The 24,503-nt window shown below is 36.4% G+C and overlaps 1 long non-coding RNA gene and 1 pseudogene across 1 annotated transcript in view; one reads left to right on the top strand and one right to left on the bottom strand.

Annotated features, from left to right (window-relative positions):
• LOC126611107 (uncharacterized) overlaps positions 1 to 1,593 on the bottom strand; it is a 52,818-nt gene extending 51,225 nt beyond the window's left edge. Inside the window, exon 1 of the long non-coding RNA XR_007618713.1 lies at positions 1,333 to 1,593. This is a non-coding gene — a long non-coding RNA (uncharacterized LOC126611107). The remainder of the gene's footprint in view (positions 1 to 1,332) is intronic.
• Positions 1,594 to 14,195: 12,602 nt separating this feature from the next.
• On the top strand, positions 14,196 to 15,555 carry LOC126611099 (36.4 kDa proline-rich protein-like; annotated as a pseudogene).
• The last annotated feature ends 8,948 nt before the right edge of the window (positions 15,556 to 24,503 follow it).

Raw genomic sequence — 24,503 nt, forward strand, 5'->3', positions numbered from 1 at the left:
AGTTTTTTCATATCTATGCAACATGCTATAATACATTTAGGCCCTTATCTTAACCCTTTTATACAATACTTATAATTTGTTTGACATTTAGGCCCTTATCCTAATTCCTAATTCCCAAGGTTAAACCCAACCGCGCTTTATTTAGCTGCTTAAAGCTTTAGTTTGTTGATTGTTATGTTTTATCAGCTGTTATAAAGCCGCTCTCCATGTTTTTTCCTTTGAACATGTGTGCTTGAAAACTTACTTGCTGAAACGACAACGGAACAGTTTTTATGTTTTTTGTTAACTGCTTAAACAGGTGCCTAGCCTGCAGGACAAGTATTTTGCCACCTTTACTACAAGGGCAAAATATGTGTGGACTACGGCCCCGTTTGGGATTGAGGTGATTTTAAAAAAAGCCACTGTGAAAAAAAGCTGAGGGTCATTTTTGTGTTTGGTAAACTGAAAAAAAAGGGCTTATTTTGGAAGCTGCTGTGAGAATAAGCTGAAAATCAAAGGAAAAGCTGAAGCTGCTATTTGCTGCTTTGAAAAAAAGCCAGTTTTTTCAAAGCACACGGAGCTACAGTGCTCCTTTAATGAAAAGACACAGTATCATCCTGATTTTTTTTCCAAAAGCACTTTCACAAAAAAGTTTACCAAACACTCTACTGGCTTTATTTCACAGCCGCTTATTCTCACAGCACAGCCGCTTATTCTCACATCAGCTTTTTTTCAAAGCACAGCAATACCAAACCAGCCCTACATCTTCCTTCTATTTATTTTGTAACTTATGGAAACAGGCATCCTGCATCTTTTTAGCTTTGAACATTAGTGCTTGAAAGATTAGTTGCTGAAACAAGAACAACCCACTTTTTTTTGCTTTTTTGTTTAGCTGTTAAAACACGTGCCTGGCCTGTAGGACATATATTTTGCCGTTTTAACTTGAAGGGCAATATAAGTGTTAAATGCATGTTACTTCTGTTTCTCAAGGAAACAGAGCAATTTTTTGCAACTATACCTTTTGTAATCAGCTCGGTTGAATGTATATAAAAGTCGAACTGCTTATCTTATCGACACCTTTTACTCATCTATCCTTTTTGTTCGTTATTGTTTAATCTAGATTATAAATAAATTTCAACTTAATACTAATTTAAATTATGACTTAAAATAATCATTTATGCAAACTTAATCCTACACAAATATTTAGCATGAATATAAAGAGCACACACAAGATGTAGGATTTTACGAGGCAAAACCCACCACTGGGAAAATCCTCGGGCTACCAAGCCAGGAAGCACTAAGAAAGAAAGAATACATAAAGACTTACAAAACTCATCAACTAGACACTCATACCAGTTGGCAGCTTTGTCTCCGCACTTTGCTACTCGATCTTTCTTCAGTCTTCGAGTTGAAGTGGCACAACGCTAACGCAGTCGTCAATCACTTTTCCCTCGAACTTTGCAGGATGCTAACTCGATCATGCAGAATGTTTATATGATGAAGTGTTTGTTTGAAAAACAATCAATTACGAAAATCACAAAGCTCATTTCCATAATTGATATTCAATTTAAAACCTCAAAGAAAACAGCATGAAAAATAACAATTTCTCTCAAAAACCCACGCTGTTGGAACCACAAGCTAACAACACTATCCAAATTGTTTTGTTCACGCACTCAAAAACCAAGCTGGTGTTTCTCAAAAATTCATTTCAATAAAATCAGTTTTTCATGCAATATATGGCTCACGTTCTCAAAGTCCCTGACATCTCTTATAAGGACTTAGAGTCCCACATCTATTAAACCGATAATAGTGCAAACCGTGTAGTCAGATAACTCCCATGCAATCAGATAAGTTCCATCGTGCAATTAGATTATTATGAAAACATGTTTTAATAATTAATATAGAAAGGATACGTCAACTTAAAGATACAAAACACACAGTGAAAAAGAGACCCATCTCAAATACAATAGCATGCAGGGCCGGTCTAGAGATTTTTGAGGCCCAGGGCGACGTAAAAAAAAGTGCCCTAACTTTATGTAAGAAAATTATTTATTTTCACACATAAGATATCGAAAAAAATTATACTTAGAAAAACACTTCAAACTCAATAATTTAGAAACACAGAAAGACTAATTTATTTTGTATTGAGAGAGGGAAACAAAAAAACTTCGGGCTTACAAGTAGATAGATGATGAGTTTTGTTTTCCATTTGAACTTTGAATGTGTTTTTGAATAAATCGTGAGGTGTTTTTTTCTTATTTACTAACCTTGTCAATATGGGACTAAAAAATAATGATGTTTTCGAGTCTTTAATTGATATGTATTATTAATGAATGGGCACTAAATTAAACATTTTGATGACATGTCATATAATTTGCAAATTTGGTCTACGTATTATTCTTTGTTGAAGATTAGACTTGAATTAAAACGAATATTTAAAAATAACAACCCACATAGCTACTACATAGTAACTAAAAATAAATTACCAACCAAACAAAAATTTGTAAAAATTGAAAAGAATAAACATGCACATAGCATTTTGAACTTAGGACCTCTTGTTAATTTTAAACAACAAAAATCATTGTTTCTAATTAAACTTCTTGATCCTTTAACCAAATTTTCTAAATTTATACTCTTATAAAAAGAAATTTGTAAAAAAAGGAAAGTAAATAAGCACACATGGTGTTTTGAACCCAAGACCTCCTTATTATTTTCAAATGACAAACCACCACTTCTAGTTAAATTTCTGTGTCTTTGAATCAAATTTTATAAATTTATACTCTTATAAAAATATATATAAATATACCGTCCTAATAATTTTGGTGCCCCTAATTTTTTTGGGCCCTGGACGGTCGCCCCTCTTGCACTGGGCCTGGGCCGGCCCTGATAGCATGAGATATAGATGAATGTAGTTTATGCATGTGTGCAAACGTACCTGAATGAGTATCGCGTTTCGGTAACATCTTCGCATCAAAAGTGTGAGAAACCTCCCTAGACTAAAACTATTACAATTGTAAATATGTAACAAGTCTAAGCTATTACAGACTCAGGCATTTTGTCAGGGATTGCAATTTTACCCTAACAATCTCCCCCTTTGGCATTTCCTTGACAAAACCCTTAATTACGACATTTTAGAAATCGTAAACCTTATGCACTTAAGTCTGTAATCTGCACACAGTTAAACGAAACACCCGTGACGTACAAAAGATAGATGTTGCAAGAATATTAGGATAATCATTTAAACATATCAACATCGCACAACGTTCATAAAATAAAAAGAGACTTTATTAAAAAAAAATATAAAATGAACATAATAGAACTCTCACAACTAAAATAAAAATAAAAATAAAACTTCTAGCTAAAAACTATCTCATCTATTTCTCCCCCTAACTATAGTCTCTCCCCCTTTTTGGCACAGGAAAAGCCAAAGAAAGAAAATCAATCATCCTTGGCGGCACCGTCTTCATCAGAAACCCAGTAGAGATCTTCTTCTGGATCCTCTTCGGGTTCTTCTTCAGGATCCTCTTCTGGATCATCTTCTGGAGTAAGAGTGGGCAGTGGTGAGTGGTCCAGAATAGGGGGACAAGGAGTACGAGTAGACGGTGGAACACAATCAGAGCGGAAGTCAACCTCGTCATCAGATGAAGAAATATGAATAAGAGGAGCAAACAAGTGGTTGGGAAGGCGATGAAAACTTTGCTCCAAATTAGAAACTCAATGACTGAGAGCATTTGTAGAGTTTTTAATAAAACGTTCCAGCAAAGAAAATTGCTTGCTCAGATCAAGCATTTGTTGGAAGACCGCTTGTGACAAATCAACATCAGGCAAAGCTGAACAATCAGAGGGGGAAGAAAACAATCGACGTTTCGCAGAACGTGTACGGGGAGAAGAGAAGGAACGATTAGTAACAGGAGTCTTGCCTTTCGAAGCTTGAGGACATGCAGACTTGCGTGAGGATGCCATGACAAAAAAATGTTTGTGTACAACGTGCAATGAATAAAAAAAAACCGACAATAAATAAGAGAGAACCACAAATTGACCCCAATTGTAAAGCAACTAAAATACCAAAAAGATAAAAAATAAAACAGAATACAAGATGTAATGTCCACAGAGACATAATATGAACGGGAGACAGCCAAAACAATCGAAACCATAGACATGCAATATGATTAAACAAGCCAACTCAACAGCAACCCCTAAACTCACAAGGAATATTCTCAATTATCACTCAAGGTGCTTGGGTTGAAGTGTGTACACTAAAAAAGATCATTATGTGAATGCTCTACCATAGGCTTGCAGATCAATCTCATCTCCACACATCAACAACCTACTCTCAAGAGATGAAGTAAGTTCTTACGAAGGGTTGTAACAGGGCGTAGGCACTAGATGAAGTTAAAAAAGGATAAGGAGAACATAAGGCCGAGAAGCTATAGAGTCATTGAGACATAAAACTGGAAAGAGTTTGAGACAGAGAGAACCACAAGAGCATTAGAGAGTGCTTTGCACATTTGATATATTCGTGGTCTTCATGTACAGCTGTTACTTTGATTGTCTTCAGAGATAAACAGCCACCATGTGTGGCAAACATACGACTCTTGATTCCTTGTTTTTTTTTTTTTTTTTTTCATATCTTTTTCTTGACTTGGAAAGTTGCTGTCAGCACAATTTTTGTGTCTGCAGTAGTGAAACAATCGTGGACTTTTCTCCTTAAAAATGATTGATGCAACTGGCTTTGATTTTGCAATGGAGGTGAGAATCAGTGTATAAAAATGGAAGAGGGTAATATATACTGAAGGAGAGGCTCAATAATGCGGATAGGGAAAAATAGAAAGGCACTGGCTTATAGGATAATGATGAAGAACGTAAGTCCTACTTTCATCTCAAGAGGAGAGTAAGGAGTGATACAAAGCCTTGAGAGATCTCAAAGCAAGTTCTAGAGAGTCAAATCACATAAGATAGATCACACAGAAACAATTAAAAATGTATGAAAAATGCATACACTAACTAGAGGCTCAAAGCTCACAGGGTGCGGAGTTTCTGGCAAGTAGTCATGTTTAATCAGAAAACATACATATAGTATCAACCACCAAGGCAAAATATATCATGTTTAGCACAAAGCAGAGGATTTTGTGGACAACAGTTGTGTATATAAAAAATATGGAAATCCTTTGTTTTTTTTTTCCGGTATTTTTATGAAGAAACAACTAAAAAAAATGAAAAGAGAGAAAAAAAAAATGAAAACAAACAGAAGTTAAGAAACACGACAGATTCCTAATGCCTTGCGAAGGGTTTCAAAACGATGAGTGTCTAAAGGCTTAGTAAACAAGTCTGCAAGTTGATGTTCAGTGGCAATGTATTCCAGTACTAAAACCTTCTCTTCAACCAAAACACGAATGAAGTGATGACGAATGTCAATGTGTTTGGTACGAGAATGTTGAACAGGATTCTTGGAAATGTTTGTAGCACTAGTGTTGTCACAGAAAATAGAGAAAGCATTTTGATGAATGCCATAATCACGAAGCATTTGCTTCATCCAAAGCAATTGTGTACAACAACTACCAGCAGTTATGTATTCGGCTTCGGCAGTGGATAAAGAAACACAGTTTTGTTTCTTACTATGCCAAGCGACAAGATTATTTCCAACATAGAAACAACCTCCAGAGGTACTTTTCCGATCATCAGCATTTCCTGCCCAATCGGCATCGGAAAATCCAACAATTTCAGAATTGGTTTCAAAGGAATAATGTAGTCCAAACTCAACTGTACCACTCATATACCTGATGATTCTTTTGAAAGCTTCCAGATGCGACTCTTTTGGATCAGCTTGATACCGTGCACAAACACCAACGCTAAAAGATATATCAGGCCTACTAGCAGTAAGGTACAACAAACTACCAATCATACTCATATAAAGTGTTTGATCAACACTTTTTCCATTTGGATCCTTGTGAAGTTTTGTGGTTGTTGCCATGGGATTGGAGACTGGTTTTGCTGAAGTCAAGCCAAACTTCTTAACTAGGTCACTAGCATATTTTGTCTGAAAGACGAAAATACCTTCTTCAACTTGTTTGACTTGTAATCCCAAGAAAAAAGTTAGTTCTCCACACATGCTCATTTCGAATTCACTCTGCATGACCTTAGTAAATTCTTGTACAAGTGTGGCAGATGTGGAACCAAACACTATATCATCCACATATACTTGTGCTATCATCACGTCCTTCTTGATTCTTTTAACAAACAAAGTCTTGTCGACAGCTCCTCGAATATATCCTTTCTGTAACAAGTACGTTGAGAGTTTGTCGTACCATGCTCTCGGAGCTTGCTTTAAACCGTACAAAGCTTTCTTCAAACGGTATACATGATCAGGATGTTTTGGATCAACAAACCCCTTTGGCTGCTCCACATAGACTTCTTCTTGAAGTATTCCGTTTAAGAAAGCACTCTTGACATCCATTTGATATAATTTGAAACGCAGATGACAAGCAAAAGCAAGTAACAACCTAATGGACTCCAATCTCGCAACGGGTGCAAACGTTTCGTCAAAATCCAAACCTTCTACCTGGGTGTATCCTTGAGCAACGAGACGGGCTTTATTTCTTGTGATGATACCATGTTCATTAGTTTTGTTTCGAAACACCCACTTTGTTCCTATAACGTTTGTTTCTTTGGGTCGGGGAACAAGGTACCATACATCATTTCTAACAAATTGATTGAGTTCCTCTTGCATGGCCGTTATCCAGTCATCATCTAGTAGAGCTTCTTTGGCATTTTTTGGCTCAATCTTTGATATGTAGCACGTGAAGTTTACTAGAGCAGTAGTTTTACTTCTTGTCAACATTTGATCTTCGACGTCACCAATGATGTCTGACTTGGAGTGATCTTTTTGCACTTGCTTGTGTCCTTTTCTCAAGGATTTTGTTGAATCAATATTTTGATGCACTTTACCCTGAGTAGTGGATAACCCTTCAACTGATTTGACTTGAAAGAATTCTTCATCTGAAGCAGATTGTTCAATACTTACGAGAGAGTCATTCACAACAACATTAATGGACTCCATAACATTTTGAGTTCTCTTGTTGAACACCCTGTATGCTCTACTGGTGAGAGAGTATCCTAGAAAAATTCCAATATCACTTCGAGAATCAAATTTTGCTAACATTTCTCTATCTCTGTAAATGTAGCATATACTACCGAATACTCGCAAATGCTTAACATTTGGCTTCTTCCCTTTCCAGATCTCATAGGGTGTACACTTTGTACTGGGTCTAAGATAGACTTTATTAGCCGTATAGCACGCAGTGCTAACTGCTTCAGCCCAGAAATGCTTAGCCAAACGAGTGCTTGTCAGCATGACACGACTCATGTCAAGTAAAACACGATTCTTTCGTTCCACGACTCCGTTTTGTTGAGGAGTGATTGGAGCAGAAAAATTGTGATAAATTCCTTTTTCATCAAAAAACTTAGAAAATGATATGTTTTCAAATTCAGTTCCGTGATTGGTTCTGAGTTTTACCACACGATCATTTGAAGCCACTCTATCATTTTGAATTTTATTCAACAAACCAAAAAATGCTGTGAACGCATCAGATTTCTCTCGCAAGAAGACAACCCAAGTAAAGCGTGAGAAATCATCCACCAAAACAAGTATGTATTTTTTCCCCCAATGCTTTCGATTTGTACTGGTCCAACCAAGTCTATGTGCATCAGTTCCAAAGGTCGTGAAGTTGAGATGTAATTTGTGGATTTGTGTGAACTCTTGGTTTGCTTTCCCATTTGACATTCTCCACAAATTCCAAGTTCTCCAGTCAACAACGGTAAACCTCTTACATATTCTTTCTTGGAAAGCTTGATCAAATCCTTACAGTTCATGTGACCCAATCGTTTATGCCATAAATCCAAAACATCGTCAGTTGCTTTATTGCATATGTCTGGCACATGTAACTCATTTGCATTCACACAATAACAATTGTCTTTAGACCTTTTTCCTTCCAAACTGTCAACCTCTTTAGCAACCTTTACACTACATTTCAACTTATTGAAAAGTACTTCAGCATCATCATCATCACAAATTTGACTAATGCTAATTAGGTTAGCTTTAAGTCCATCTACTAACATGACATTTTTTAAGCATGGAATTCCTAGTGTTTTGATTTCTCCTTTTCCAACGATCTTTGCTCTTTTTCCATCTCCAAACGTGACTGCTCCATTTTTGCAATCCTCGGTGAAAGTTGTGAACCATCTTTTGTCTTTAGTCATGTGCCTTGAGCAACCACTGTCTAGATACCAAGTATCAGACTGACAAGATGAGAGAGCAGTGAAGGCCACCAAGCATGTAAGATTGTCCTCCTCAGATGAAGGTGACACCTTATCCAACAACCAAATTTGAGTCTCTTTTCTTCTCCATACTTGCTTTAAGTTTGGAGTAAGGAAGTTAGGCATTATTTTTGAAATTCTATTCATTCCCTTTGGATGAGCAACAAATCTCCCTTTGAGATTTGATTTTTCAGAAATCCAAGAAGTGGTGTGTTTAGTTTGATTTTCCTTTCGAAGTGTGTAACACCTAGGTCTGATATGTCCTATTTTTTCACAGTAGTGACGGATAGGAATAAAAGTTTTTGACCTAATGAACTTCTTTGGATCAACAAAATTTCTCACGGAATTTGACTCTTTTGTAGTGATACACGAATTTCCAAAAGATTCATCACTACTCACTTTCCTGCTAGGTTCTTGTAAAGCTTTGACAAACTTGGTAACAGAAGTGGAAGAACTTCCAGTTATATCAAAACCTAGACCGCTTCGATCACCTGAAATCTTTCCATAGCTTAACATTTTGTCAATTTTGCTTGAGCCAATGCTAAACTCTTCAACTTTCTTCTTTATGTCATTCAATTCACTTTCAAGACCTTTGTTGTCTGATGCTAGCATATGTAACTTCTCCAACATTGACTCTCGTAGCTTTTCTGCATGTTCCATTTGAGATTGATGCTCGGTCTCTGCTTCCTTCTTCTCACTTTCAAGCTGCACGAGTTTATTTTTCAGTTCTTCATTTTCCTTCTTCACTTTCATGGTGATATCATAAAGTGCAGTGTACTTTTGTAAGACTTCTACGGAGTCAGGCTCTTCAACTTCCGAATCATCAGTCTCATATCCATCAAAAGTTCCAATAAATGCAACCACTTCCTCATCATCTTCAGATGCCGTGTCTTTTTCTGACTCACTGTCGCTCCACGTGGAAGTTAAAGCCTTGTTCTTTTCATCTTTCAGCCTTTTAAGAGTATTGGCACATTCATGAGCATGATGTCCATACCCTTGACACTCGAAACACTTATCTTTATCATTCCAACTTTTCTTTTCACCAAGTTTGACAGACTTGGGAGTATTTCCATGAGAAACATCTTTAGAACGAGGGACTTTAGAGTTTGAATCAAAATTGTTTCGACTTTCACGTCCCCTAGAACTTCTAAGCTTCAAAAAATTCCTAACTTGTTTGGTAAGGAGGGCAAATTCGTCTTGAGTCAAGGTTTCAAATGGATCCTCATTCATTTTTTCATTATTGACTTTAAAGGCAACATTTTTCCCTTTCTTGCCTTATGTAAAGTCGGACTCATATGTTTGTAGGGATCCAATCAATTGTTCTAACTTGTAAGTGTTCAAATCTTTCGATTTTTCTATAGCTGTCCTTTTTGCATGAAACCTTGAAGGAAGAGATCTTAGAATTTTCTTAACAACCCTATGCTCTGGAATGCTATCACCAAGATTGTGACAACCATTGACAATTACACTAAGCTTAGCATAGAAGTCAGAAAAACTCTCATCATCTAGCATTTTGATATTTTCAAATTTTGTGATGAGATTTTGAAGCTCAGATTCTTTGACAGTAGAGTTACCTTCATGAGTAACTTCAAGAATATCCCAAGCTTCTTTTGCCGTTATGCATTTACTAATGCAGTTAAATTGCTCAGGCGAAACGACAGTAAATAACGCATTCAATGCCCTTTGATTGAATGTGCTAGAGCTGCGTTCTTCTTCGCTCCATTCCCTTCTAGGCTTAAGCAACGACATGGTTACCGAAGACTGTCCTTCGCCTTTGGTTTCTTTAACTATTGGAGGTTCCCAGCCTTCTTCAACCGCAAGCCATACTCTGTCGTCAAGCGCCTAGAGAAATGATTTCATTTTTGCCTTCCATGCAGCGTAGTTGTCACCATCAAAATGTGGTGGATGAGAAACTGAACCCATAGCACGATTCATCCTAGACTAGCCACGGCTCTCACTAGATATTTTTAGTGACCTACTCTGGTGCCAATTGAAAGTCCTAGGATGGGTACTAATTTAATCTAGACTATAAATAATTTTCAACTTAATACTAATTTAAATTATGACTTAAAATAATCATTTATGCAAACTTAATCCTACACAAATATTTAGCACGAATATAAAGAGCACACACAAGATGTAGGATTTTACGAGGCAAAACCCACCACTAGGAAAATCCTTGGGCTACCAAGCCAGGAAGCACTAAGAAAGAAAGAATACATAAAGACTTACAAAACTCATCAACTAGACACTCATACCAGTTGGCAGCTTTGTCTCCGCACTTTGCTACTCGATCTTTCTTCAATCTTCGAGTTGAAGTGGCACAACCCTAACGCAGTCGTCAATCATTTTTCCCTCGAACTTTGCAGGATGCTAACTCGATCATGCAGAATGTTTATATGATGAAGTGTTTGTTTGAAAAACAATCAATTACGAAAATCACAAAGCTCATTTCCATAATTGATATTCAATTTAAAACCTCAAAGAAAACAGCATGAAAAATAACAATTTCTCTCAAAAACCCATGCTGTTGGAACCACAAGCTAACAACACTATCCAAATTGTTTTGTTCACGCACTCAAAAACCAAGCTGGTGTTTCTCAAAAATTCATTTCAATAAAATCAGTTTTTCATGCAATATATGGCTCACGTTCTCAAAGTCCCTGACATCTCTTATAAGGACTTAGAGTCCCACATCTATTAAACCGATAATAGTGCAAACCGTGTAGTCAGATAACTCCCATGCAATCAGATAAGTTCCATCGTGCAATTAGATTATTATGAAAACATGTTTTAATAATTAATATAGAAAGGATACGTCAACTTAAAGATACAAAACACACAGTGAAAAGAGACCCATCTCAAATACAATAGCATGAGATATAGATGAATGTAGTTGGATGCATGCGTGAAAACGTACCTGAATGAGTATCGCGTTTCGGTAACATCTTCGCATCAAAAGTGTGAGAAACCTCCCTAGACTAAAACTATTACAATTGTAAATATGTAACAAGTCTAAGCTATTACAGACTCAGGCATTTTGTCAGGGATTGCCAATTTTACCCTAACAAATGGTAATCAAATTATAGAACTTTGATGAAGATAATTAGAAGTACACGTCCTTGAGTGCACATTTAATTTGTAAACCTACAAGCACATCCACATATTTTGGATTCTCAAGAAACATATAATAATTCAGTAAGCTGTAAGCTCTTTCTTTACTCGATGACTGGAAAATTGGATGCAAAAAACGCATGCTACAGACATCGATACAGGATGAGGAACCATGACAAAAAGTAAGTGTTTTTTTTTCCTCTCTTTTTCCTCAAACGATAAACTAAATGTTTGGTAGATGTCTTGGTTAATATATTAGGATTTAAATAGTAACATCCAGAAACAAAGAAATAATATTGGATGAAAATCAACGTCTCTCTCTTCTGTAAGGGAGCAGGGTTGTTGGAAAAGGTAATCAAGGAAAAGCCATGCAGAACTTTGCATTTTGATTTGGACCCACAATCGATTTCAATTTGATTGAGTGTACCCCTAATGGGGAATAATTAATTCTTCAAAGTTTTGCTAGCTAGCTAGCATAACCCTGCACGTATATGGGTGGCTGTCAAACTACTGATGAATCGCAATTTATTCTCATTAATAGTTAGATAGTTGTTAAATTATTGATGGATCAAAATTTGTACTCCTCAATAGTTGATTGATTGTCAAGTTATTAATAGGTCGAAATTTACACTCATCAACACTTGACAATAACGCGACAATGTTACTGGCAATTCTCCAACAAATAACTTACATTTTATTCATTGGTGTCATTGCTCATCATGTGCATCTTTTGACCTTTACAAAAGATCCTGTCTCTAGCTAAATTCCTACGACTCTTACATCTATGAAACATATGCTTACAAAGTTTAACAAGTACTTAATTAATAATATTTATCTTTCTTACTTTAATTGTGGTGAGCAATATCTTTAGTATAATTACTTTATATTTTCTCATAGCGTGACCCCACACTAAATTTGCTTAATTTTATCTCTTTTACTTTAAATTGGTGTTGCTTTGGATGAGTGACACAAGATGCTAACACATCCTTTGCATGATTGTGACATGGCAGGTTATGATGAATGCAATTTCTTCTTCAACGGATGATCTTGAAACATATATATATATATATATATATATATATATATATATATATATATATGACTCTATTAGCTATTACGAGATTAAGAAAGAAAAAATGATAGGAAGATCCAATTTGTTAGACTATTTTTTGTAGGCGTATGATGTGGCGGTTGAAGGTTGGACTCATTTTTTAAATAATTTAAAGAAAAAGTCTAACTATCAATAGCCACATCATGTAAGTAACAAATGATAATTTCAAATTTTGGTCTCTCTAGCATCAAATTCTGTTAACTTAAAATTTTATTTATTTTTCAGCAGAGATCTACACTACGTATACAGCACATTTTATTTAGGAGGAGTTCCATATTTGTGAGTGCAAATGGAATTTTGGCTGTAGAGAAGTAGTGGCACGTGAAAGTGAAGTTGTATTGATCTTCCTGTCTTCCGGTGTCCATTTTATGTACACGGAGTATACCTAGCAGTTGCATGTTCCCCTTGAGATTTCCAGATTGTCCAAAAACTGCTTACACTAATATTTCTTTTATTTAGCAGGATTAAAAAGGAGGGTGCTTTTGTTCCACAAATAAGTAATAAATCATGATGAGGCTGGTCTCATATAACATTCTAGAGTCTCTTAAAGACAAAACATGAGAAAATGCGGGCATAGAAGATGGAGAAGTGATGTTGGGAGAGATGTAGAGAAAATGTATAAAGAAAGGTGTAGAAAACTAAATCTAAAAACTAAAATTTAAAATTATATATTTTGAATTGTTTTCATTTTCGAGATTTTGTTTTCATTCATTCTTCTTTGTTTTGTCCTGTCTCCCCCTCGACCTTTCTTCATCCCTAATCTCCTCAATATATTTTGCCCATATCTCAAACAAAATATAAAAACTAATAGTTAAAAACCCAATGAAACTTGTTTCGTAATCAGCTAGCATTATTACTCCTTTTTTCTTTTCCTCTCAAGAGTCGAGATAGAATATCTAGCTAGATCAATGTTTTTGTCAACAAAGATACCTTGCACCAAAAGTAGGCCAGCTGCAATACAATTTTTAGACATACTTCAAATGGCGTGACCGTGAGGTTGGACTTTCACCATTAAACGCCAGTACACAGGCTTGTTTGCAATAGGAAGACGATGACAATACATGCATGCTCATTATTTCCTTCATATTTATTAGATCTAGCATTCATGTTGTTTTCGTGTCATACCCGATAGCTTAATGGGTTGTGTCGTGTAATACTAGTTAAAGTAAACGGATAATATGACCCGACCTGAAATCAATCTGTTAATATTATTAGATAATATGACCCGACCCGTTACCCTTTAAGAAAAATATATTTTAAATCAATAAAAATGAAAATGAAAAACATAATTTGACCCAAAAAATGTAAAACATAATACTAAATTAATATATATATATATATATATTAAATTTCGGAGTTAACCCCTTCATGAAAGTTGTAAAACTTTTCATTATGAGTGATTACATTTTTCACACTTCTACAATAATTATTATTAATTTTGCACTTAAATAAAAAACATTGTTCATGAGATTTGGAGGGTTTTAAAAATCTAAACGAGCATGTAACCATCGTCTAAGTGTTGAGGATGCAATTATGAAAGTTTATTATGCTTCCACATCTTTCATACTTATACATTAATGAGTATGAATTTTGTTTATTTTGAACACCCTTATATAAGAGTGTGAAAATATTTAGAGAGGATCCTTGCCCCAAAGAAAAGGGCAATAGTCTCTCTCTCTCTCTCTCACCGTCACGCATACAAATTAACACTTAGGTCTGTCTCACTACCCACAAAGCCTTTATAAAGCCATTTGCTTGGTATTGGGATTCAATATCCAGTTCCAAACTCTCTTGAGAGTTGTGGAGTTGTAGTATTGACATGGAGATCAATTATGCTCTGCCTTTGCTCTTAGTCCTCATTCTCAACTTGGGTAGTTTGCTCACTTCTCTTGCTAACTCCTATTGTCCACCACCAACATACCCTCCAGTTCCCCACTTGCCACCCAAACACCATCCCCACGTAACGCCACCCTCCCACCCTAAACCATCAAAGAAGCCACCACCGCATGTCAAACCACATCCACATGTGAAACCACCTCATGCAAAGCCTCCTCCCCATGTTCCCAAACCGCCTTCAAAGCCACCTCATGCAAAGCCTCCTCCTCATGTACCCACGAAACCACCTCATGTTAAACCACCTATTATAAAGCCACCTCCTTATCCGAAACCACCTCCCCATTCCAAACCCCCAGTTGTACTGCCTCCACCATCTACCCCTAGGCCCCCAACTGTAAAACCACCACCTACACCACCTTTATTGCCAAGCTCACCACCAACACCAACACCAATTGTCCCAGTGAAGCCTTCTCCACCCACTGAAACACCATGCCCTCCAGCTCCACCACCAAAGGTAGTACCATCCCCACCACCACCACCATCTCCAACCCCAGTTGTCCCAGTGAAGCCTCCTCCACCCACTGAAACAGCATGCCCTCCAACTCCACCACCAAAGGTAGTACCACCCCCACCACCACCACCAACCCCAGTTGTCCCAGTGAAGCCTCCTCCACCCACTGAAACACCATGCCCTCCACCACCACCACCAAGGTAGTACCACCCCCACCACCACCACCACCATCTCCACCAAAGGACACGTGTCCCATTGACACCCTAAAATTGGGAGCTTGTGTAGATGTGTTGGGCGGTCTTATCCACATTGGAATTGGAAGCAGTGCCAAAGATGCATGTTGTCCGGTGCTTCAGGGACTAGTGGACTTAGACGCTGCTATTTGCCTTTGCACCACCATCAAGGCTAAGCTTCTCAATGTTAACCTCATCATCCCCATTGCTCTTCAGGTGCTGATTGATTGTGGGAAGACTCCTCTCTCTGGATTCCAGTGTCCTGCATAGATGATCATCATATCATATTCCTAAATCATAGTTAATAGTTGTTAATCATGTCATCATTTTAAACTCGGGGGTCCTATTAATAAAGATAAAAAAATTTATTGACAAAAATAACATTGAAAAGATGGTCCTTTTGTCTTGAGTTTGAACTACCCGAACAAATAAATGGTCCTTTTGGCTTTGGCTTGAAATTTTTTTTTTCCATATTTCTTATTTCTAAACTACATATTTAACAAAAGACACAAAACATATACCAATTAACCAATAAACAAAAAATTCATATTTCTTATTTCTAAACTACACATTTAACAAAAAAATACAAAACATATACCAATTAACCAATAAACAAAAATTCCATCTAAATTCTAATGTTCAAATGAGTATAAACATAAAACATATCAACAATCATATCAATAATAGACTAAAAATCTCCATCAATATCTAATATAATTTAATTGAGATTAGATTAGAATACCAAAAAACTTACTTGAATTGTGAACCAATTAATGGCCTATAGATTTGGGGAGGTATAATATTGGAGTAATAAAATTATAATATGGGATTGGGTGTGGGATTTAGAATTTTAGGGTTTTGAAATCTAAGGAGTTGGGGATTGAAATTTGGATGAATATGTTAAAGCTGGGTATTAAGGGAAGCAGAAGAGGAATTTGGGTGAATATTTTATTGGGCATTGGGGGAGCAGAAGAGCGGGAAACGGGGGAGGGGTGGGACAGTGGGGAATGATGTGGGTTGGGGCTGAGATTTAAAATAATGGACAAACACTTTAGGTGGGAATTAAAAAACAATTTAAAACAATTGGCTAAAACACTGTCGTTTTGTGTGGCCCCAGCTAGCTAATAATAAAGCATGTCAAAGCTTGGAAGTGAAAACAACTTAAGGATAAATCTGTTATTCGTTTTTGTTTTGTTTTGTTTACATGAAGTGTGTATCAAATCGATATACTATGGTAATTTAGTCATGTTATTTTCTTGAACCTTGGAAGTATATATAATAACCTGAGTTTAAAGAAGACATTGATGAATTCACTGTTAGTTATTCTCCTCTAGAGGACTTACATGGAACACCATCACCGTGTCGGTGACATCATGGTCATCGTTTGTAATAAATAAATATATGACATTACATTATTGAATCGAGACACTAGTGTAAATATTTTAAATTGATGATTGGATTCGTTCACTGTATTCTTCTAGAGTCGAAGAATAGTTTTATAAAATCAAATCTAAGATAAAATAACCGTTAATTGTGATCTTTCGTTTGTAACCGTCGAAGAATTCCGCCCATTACCTAATATTGGTGATTTTTGTTGTGTGCAATATTGGAGTATATCTACTAGAAATTTTGACTTTGCCGACAAAATCTATTTGTCGGCAAAGATCCTTTCCTGATGAAAAAATTTGTCGCCCATTTTGTCGCACAAGAGTTTTCCCGACAGATTTTGATACTTCGTCGGCTAAGGTTCAACTTTTCTCAACAAACTTTTTTTTGTCGGCATTTTCATTGTTCCCAATAAATATTTTCGTTGGTACAAGGCTTTTAAGCCGACAAATAGTATGATTCAGCCAACAAAATGTGTTCGTTGTCGTGAATATTTCATTGGCATAGTCTTCTCTCTCTCGACAAAATTTGTTTTGTCAAGAAAGACATTTAATTTATATAAAAAAAATAAATAAATGCTTTAATGCTCAGCTACTATATATGTATATCAAAATACAATACACAAAATTGTTAAGAAATAATACTTTATTGATTAATAAATTCCGGATGTACATCTAGAGGCTGAATGTGAATATATACAAATCCTGGAATTCTTAAAACTATACAAATCCTGTACAAATGGAAAAGAATGTCCAAGCAATCTAAATATAGGAAAAATAAGAATTGCATCGAAAAAGGATAACCTTTCATTCAATCGAGCCATCTGCACAATTAGAAGTAGAAAGTATTAATATATAATAACTAAATAAAACTAGCACCATAGCATGCAATTGCAACAATTTGTAAACCAAGCAATCTAAACCTAATTTTGTAATAACCGATACCCAAAATCCAGCTGTACATAGAAATAAAAGGAGCATGGGGTATGTAAACCAGCTACTCATAATTGCTAGACATGGCCAAACGTAGCAGGTTAGATCTGCCAAGAAAAACAAAGGAATTAGAAACATAAGGGAATTGCATGATTGCACCACTTGCGTTACACAAAGAAAACTACCTTGCTAAACTAACTTACATATATTTTGCAAACAACACTTTGAATGATCCAACAACACTTGAAACTATAGCATACAAACAAGAAAGCAGCACATGCCAAAAGGGTCTCAGATCTTGGCCAGAAAAACGACATGCAGAAGTTCTCATCTCCTGTATATCTAGAAATTGATGCAAAGAAATTTGTTGGAGCCATACCAATAAGAAGGAAGAATTCATCAACCAAGAGTACTTCACTTGAATCACAAGATTCACAACCAATAATTTAAATCATGATTACCACTAGAATCAGTACACTAGTAGTACAACATGTAAATTTCACTAATTAAAGTCCTACAAGTGGCATTGAGTGAAGAATTCACCTGTCAATTGCCGAGTAACCATACAAGACAACTTGAAAACCAGCATGATGTCTTCAATGCAGTACAAAACCTTTAACCAGGATTCTGAAAGTTCACCTTAACTATTTAACATAGTATTGAATAGCATAAAACTTCAAAATCATATCAGTCAAAACACCCCAGCTAGTATCACCAAGTTATGGCCTATTAATAGATATATGTTCCTAGGAATATTATGTTTCCATTCAAAAACACCGAGTATGGATAAAACTTTTCTTGCTAACTAACATTCATATTACTGGAAAGTGGAAATTACAGAAGTTAACCATAAGTGTAATAATTAACAACTACCAATTAATGAAGTAAAAGCAGCTACATATGCAGAATTGCAACATTTACCAAGTTCAAATGTTATTCCAACAATCCAAAAATAAGTTATATAGGCACCATAAAGTAACATTTCAAAACGAAAGTAAATTAGGAGAAGATGAACTCTTCTTGCAGTAATGCCTAAAAAAATTGCACTATTGTTATAATTAGGAGGAAGCGTTTAAGCTGATCTTCTCATAATTGTTACTCGTACATAATAATAATACAAGCTTTTAGTTAAAGCTGACCCTAAATTCAATTGGTTACACAGAGGTATTGATTGATGTGATGCAAACACTCATAATTGATTCTAACTATATAACCATAACTGCATTTTGATTGCAGTTTCCCAGAAATCAAAGTTAAAAGTATATAAAATTTAGAAAGTGGATTAATCATCCTCAAACCCAGGGAACCCAGAAGAAACAACAAACCTAAATGAGATTCTCAACCAAATTCATTAACTAAAATGCCTCAAAATTACAGTGGTCGAACAAAACTAAGAAAAGCACCATAAAGTGGAGACTAAACAAAAAAACTAAGGGGAAAGATAGGGTAGATTGAGATTGAGAACATACCCAAAGTTTTAAAGATCAAAATGCAGAGAAGCACTCTGCATTGGAGATTTCGGAAATAGAATGGTCGGGCACTTCTGTTGGTGTGTAACCCTTCAGCTGAATCTTGGCAGCAAAGATCATGTTTTATGTTTTTGTTTTAGTTTGAATGTGAGCCATTGGATCATAGTCCACATGGCATTTTAATCATGTATCTGGCCTAAGTAATAGAATAAGACAAGTGACATCATCTCATATGATGATAGCAATGAATGGTTAAGATTGTATTGTATGTTGGTGAGTGAAAGATCTCCCTTCCTTTCCTCATATAACAGTTAGAATGTATTTTGTAAAAGTGTGGATGAAATTCGAAAAGACATTGTCATCTTTGAGCTTCTTCCCTCTGAAAACTCTCTCCACCATTGAAAATAACCTCCATTGAAATACATATCAACATCACACAAACACTAACATGGCCTCAAAGCCTGGTTTCATCGTCTAAACTAGGCGTGAAATCTGTGAGTGCGATTGAGCTACATCTTTGAGCTTCAATCGAATCTGGAAATTGTGATTTCTTGTATCCAAGTCTAATATGGCTAGGTTCGGCAATGTCGAGCTTAGAGCTCCGGTCTTCAATGGAAAGAACTATAAATTTTGGATAATTCGTATGACAACTAAACTGAAATCGTATGGTTTGTGGGAGTTGGTAGAAAATGGGTTTGAACCTCCAGATCTGAAGTCTGAGAAAGCTGTGGTCGACGAGATGAAGAAGGAGACGACCGATGAAGTGTCATTTAGTGAGATTCTAATGAAGGATGCTCGTGCGCTTGGAATGATACAAGGTGCAATTTCGGACCATATTTTTCCCAGAATCATGAATGAAGAGACATCCAAAGAAGCTTGGGATGTTCTAAAGGGTGAATTCCGAGGAGATAAACAAGTAAGAAATGTAAAATTGCAAGGGTTACGCAGAGATTTTGAATCATTATCTATATATCTCTCTCGATTGTTTAATATCATTAATCAAATGAAAAGTTATGGAGAAGAACTATCTAGGGAGAGAATTGTGCAAAAATTACTGATTAGTCTTTCAAAAACATATGGTGCAATCTGTTCTGTGATTGAGCATTCTAGAGATCTTGAAACTATTGAGGTTCAAAAAGTTGTAGCTTCTCTAAAAGGATTCAAGCAGAGGCTTGATTTACATACTGAGTCTTCAACTGAGAGAGCATTTGCAAGTTTAAATGTAGCATCTAAGGGTGCTAAAAGTGGTGGATTTTTTGGGAATCAGATGTCTCAAGAGAATTGGAAGTCAAGGGGAAAAAGTTGGGATCATAAACCAAACTTTGTTCAGAAGCCGAATAACACTCAAAGAAGTTAGGATCACAAACCCAATTATTCTCAGAGACAGAATAATACTCAAAGGAATTGGGATCATATGCCTAATTATGCTCATAAGCAAAACAACTTTCAAAGTGATTGTAAATGGTGTGACAAGTTACACTATAGGAAGTGTTGGTATGAAGGTAAACCAAAGTGCACAGGCTGTGGTAAGCCAGGCCATTCTATGAAAGATTGTCATGAGAATAAAGGAGTGCAGAAAGTTAATTATGTAAAGCAGTTGGGAGATACAGGATCATTGTTTTATGCCTGCAATGTAGTGACAGATGTGAAAGTTAATAACTCATGGTATATTGATAGTGGTTGTAGTAACCACATGATAGGAGATAAGAGACTATTGGTCAATGTTCAGAGAGATTTGACTTCCAAAGTAAAGATGGGAACTGGAGAAATTTGTCAAGTGGCAGGAAAGGGAACCTTGGTGATTGAAACTAAATTAGGAAGAAAACATATACAAGAAGTAATTCTTGTTCCTGGACTTGAGGAAAATCTTCTAAGTGTGGGACAAATGATGGAAAACGGTTACTATCTGTTGTTTAGAGGTGATGTAGTTAATATTTTTTATGGTTGGTCACTGGATAATTTAGTAGTGAGGGTGCATATGACCAACACTAGGTGTTTTCCTTTGACAATGTTACCTGCAATACAATATGCACTAAAAGAAGGTGTCGCACATTGTTATCAGATATGGCATAAGAGAATGGGTCATTTGAATGAAAGAAGTCTCAAGGTACTTGAAGAACAGGGGTTGTTGCATGGATTGCCTAAATTAGAAATGTCTCAAAGTGTGTGTGAAGGTTGCATGTTGGGTAAACAACACAGGGACTCATTCCCTTCTCAATCGACTTAGAGAGCTAAAGATCCACTGGAGTTGATTCATACAGATATATGTGGTCCAATACAAGTAGAGTCTCATTCTGGAAACAAATACTTTTTGTTGTTTACAGATGACTGCACAAGGATGCCATGGGTGTACTTTCTGAGAAACAAGTCTGATGCATTTGAATGTTTCAAAAAGTTCAAGGCAATGACTAAGTTACAATGTGGATATAAGGTTAAATGTCTCAGAAGTGATTGAGGGGGAGAATTCTTTTCTGCAGAGTTTGACAGATACTATAATGGGCAAGGAATTCAGAGACAATTGACTATGGCCTACACTCCTTAACAAAATGGAGTGTTCGAAATAAATAATAGGACTGTGGTGGAGATGGCAAAGTCAATGCTATATGAAAAAAACCTTCCATATGCATTTTGGGCAGAGGCAGTGAATACTGCAGTCTATCTGATCAATAGGTGTCTTACCAAAGCCTTGAAGAAGTCAACCCCATTTGAAGCTTATAGTGGCAGAAAACCTGGAATAGCTCATTTGAAGATATTTGGCTCATTGTGTTATGTGCATATACCTTCCAATCTCATATATAAAAACTGGAAGAAAACAGTCACAAGTGTATCTTTGTAGGCTATGGTTCAAGTGAGAAGGGCTACAGATTGTTTGATCTCATTTCAAGAAAGATTGTTCTCTCAAGGGATGTCACATTTGATGAGAATAACTCTTGGGATTGGAACTGCAATATAAATACTGGATTGACATTTCCAGTCATCACTGAACATAAGGATGCTAATGAAATCTGTGAGATTGGTGAAAACTCTCAGTCTGCAGAATATAATGTTTCTCAAAGTGAGAATGTGTCTGATAGATCTCAAACTTATGATGATACACCTAAGAAATGGAAAAGTATCAATGAAATCATGGCTCAATGCAACATGTGTGTTATTGAACTAGAAAATTATGAGGATGCAGCTAAGGATGATTCATGGATAAGTGCAATGAAAACTGAATTGGACATGATTGAGAAGAACAACACATGGCAGCTTGTTGAGAAACCATATGGCAAGCTTGTCATTGGTGTTAAATGGGTCTATAAGACCAAACTTAATCTGGATGGTACTGTGCAGAAGAATAAAGCTCGGCTGATAGCTAAAGGCTATTCACAAAAGCCCAGAATCGACTATAATGAAACTTTTGCCCCTGTGGCAAGGTTGGACACGATTAGAACCTTGATTGCTCTTGCTACACAGAAGAAATGGAACTTGTATCAATTAGATGTAAAGTCTGCATTTCTCAATGGGGTACTGAAAGAAGAAGTGTATGTTGAGCAACCTCAAGGCTTTGTGGAGGAAAGTGAAGAAACAAAGGTGTACAAGTTAAACAAGGCTCTATATGGCTTGAAACAGGCACCAAGAGCCTGGTATGATGACATTAATGCATATTTCAATAGTGCAGGGTTTGAGAAGAGTTCAAGTGAGGCAACTTTGTATGTTAAGACAAGGAAGGACTCAGGTATCATTATTGTCTCTCTATATATAGATGACATTGTATATACTGGTAGTAGTCCACAAATGCTTGAAGAATTTAAAAATGACATGATGAAACACTATGAGATGACTGATTTGGGCTTATTACATCATTTTCTTGGAATGGGTGTGTTACAAACTGAGAACAATATTTTTATACACCAAAAGAAATATGCACATAAACTAATTGAAAAGTTTGGTCTGAAAGAATGCAAATCAGTTGCTACTCCACTTGCAATGAATGAGAGGTTGAGCAAAGTAGACGGAAGTGAAGCTGCGGATGAAGGAGAATATAGGCAGCTTGTTGGAAGTCTGCTCTATCTAACTGCAACTAGACCTGATGTGATGTTTGCAGCAAGTCTATTGGCAAGGTTCATGCATAATCCCATTAAGAAACATATGGGAACAGCTAAGAGGGTACTGAGATACATCCAGGGAACAATCGATTTTGGTATTGTCTTTGAAAGGGGAAAAGCAACTACCCTAATTGGCTATTGTGATAGTGACTGGGCTGGAAGTGAGGATGATATGAGAAGTACTTCAAGTTATACATTCACTCTAGGATCTGGTATGTTCTCATGGGCTTCAATCAAACAAAACACTGTGACATTGTCTACTGTAGAAGCAGAATATGTTAGTGCTGCAGAAGCTACATCACAAGCAAAGTGGCTGAGATTTGTTCTAGAAGACTTTGGAGAAGAACAAGTGGAGGGAACTCAGATCTTGTGTGATAATACATCAGCCATTGCTATGGCAAAGAATCCAGTCTTTCATCAAAAGACAAGACACATCAACAGGAAGTTCCACTTCATCCGAGAAGCAATTCAAGCCAAAGAAATTGAGTTGGTGTACTGCAAGACAAAGGAGCAAATTGCAGATATTCTTACTAAGGCCTTGCCCAAAGATCGATTTGTGTATCTAAGGGAGCTACTTGGAGTTAAATCAACCAAAGGGTTAGAAGGGAGTGTTGGTGTGTAACCCTTCAGCTGAATCTTGGCAACAAGGATCATGTTTTATGTTTTTGTTTCAGTTTGAATATGAGCCATTGGATCATAGTCCACATGGCATTTTAATCATGTATCTAGCCTAAGTAATAGAATAAGACAAGTGGCATCATCTCATAGGATGATAGCAATGAATGGTTAAGATTGTATTGTATGTTGGTGAGTGAAAGATCTCCCTTCATGTCCTCATATAATGGTTAGAATGTATTTTGTAAAAGTGTGGATGAAATTCGAAAAGACATTGTCATCTTTGAGCTTCTTCTCTCTGAAAACTCTCTCCACCATTGAAGATAACCTCTACTGAAATACATATCAACATCACACAAACACTAACAACTTCGACGGTCACGGAGAGCAGACAGAGCGACGGTGATGCGAGCAGATGAATTGACGATGATGCGAGCATACGAATCGACGACGATGATGAGCATATGGAGCGACGACGAGTAGATGGAGCGAGATCGACTAAGAGCATAGCGTTACGAAGTCAAAGAGAAAGGGAGGGGTGGGCTATCCACAATATTAGGGTTGGATGAAAATACAATGTTTTCTCTTTTTATTTTACCAAAAAAATATAGCAGTTATAGAACTAAGGGGTAATTTATCGAAGAAAATAAGCGGGGGAATCAAAAGACCAAAAACGAGAAGGGGAGAGAATGATTTAGTCCGTGCCCTTCTTTTAATTGTCAGATTCGACAAACTTGCATGCTTTTGCGACTGTCAGTTTATTCGTCGGTACAAATATTTTATGCCGATAGATTTATAGTCGGCACAGGTTCAACGACTATAAGCTGATAAATTACAATTTTCGTCGAGAAAGAACTCTTGTGCCGACAAAATTTTGCTTTGTTGGCTTAAAATTTGTCGGCAAAATGATATTTAG

This window comes from Malus sylvestris, chromosome 17 (assembly GCF_916048215.2).
Source record: "Malus sylvestris chromosome 17, drMalSylv7.2, whole genome shotgun sequence".
In the NCBI taxonomy this organism is placed as follows: Eukaryota; Viridiplantae; Streptophyta; class Magnoliopsida; order Rosales; family Rosaceae; genus Malus; species Malus sylvestris.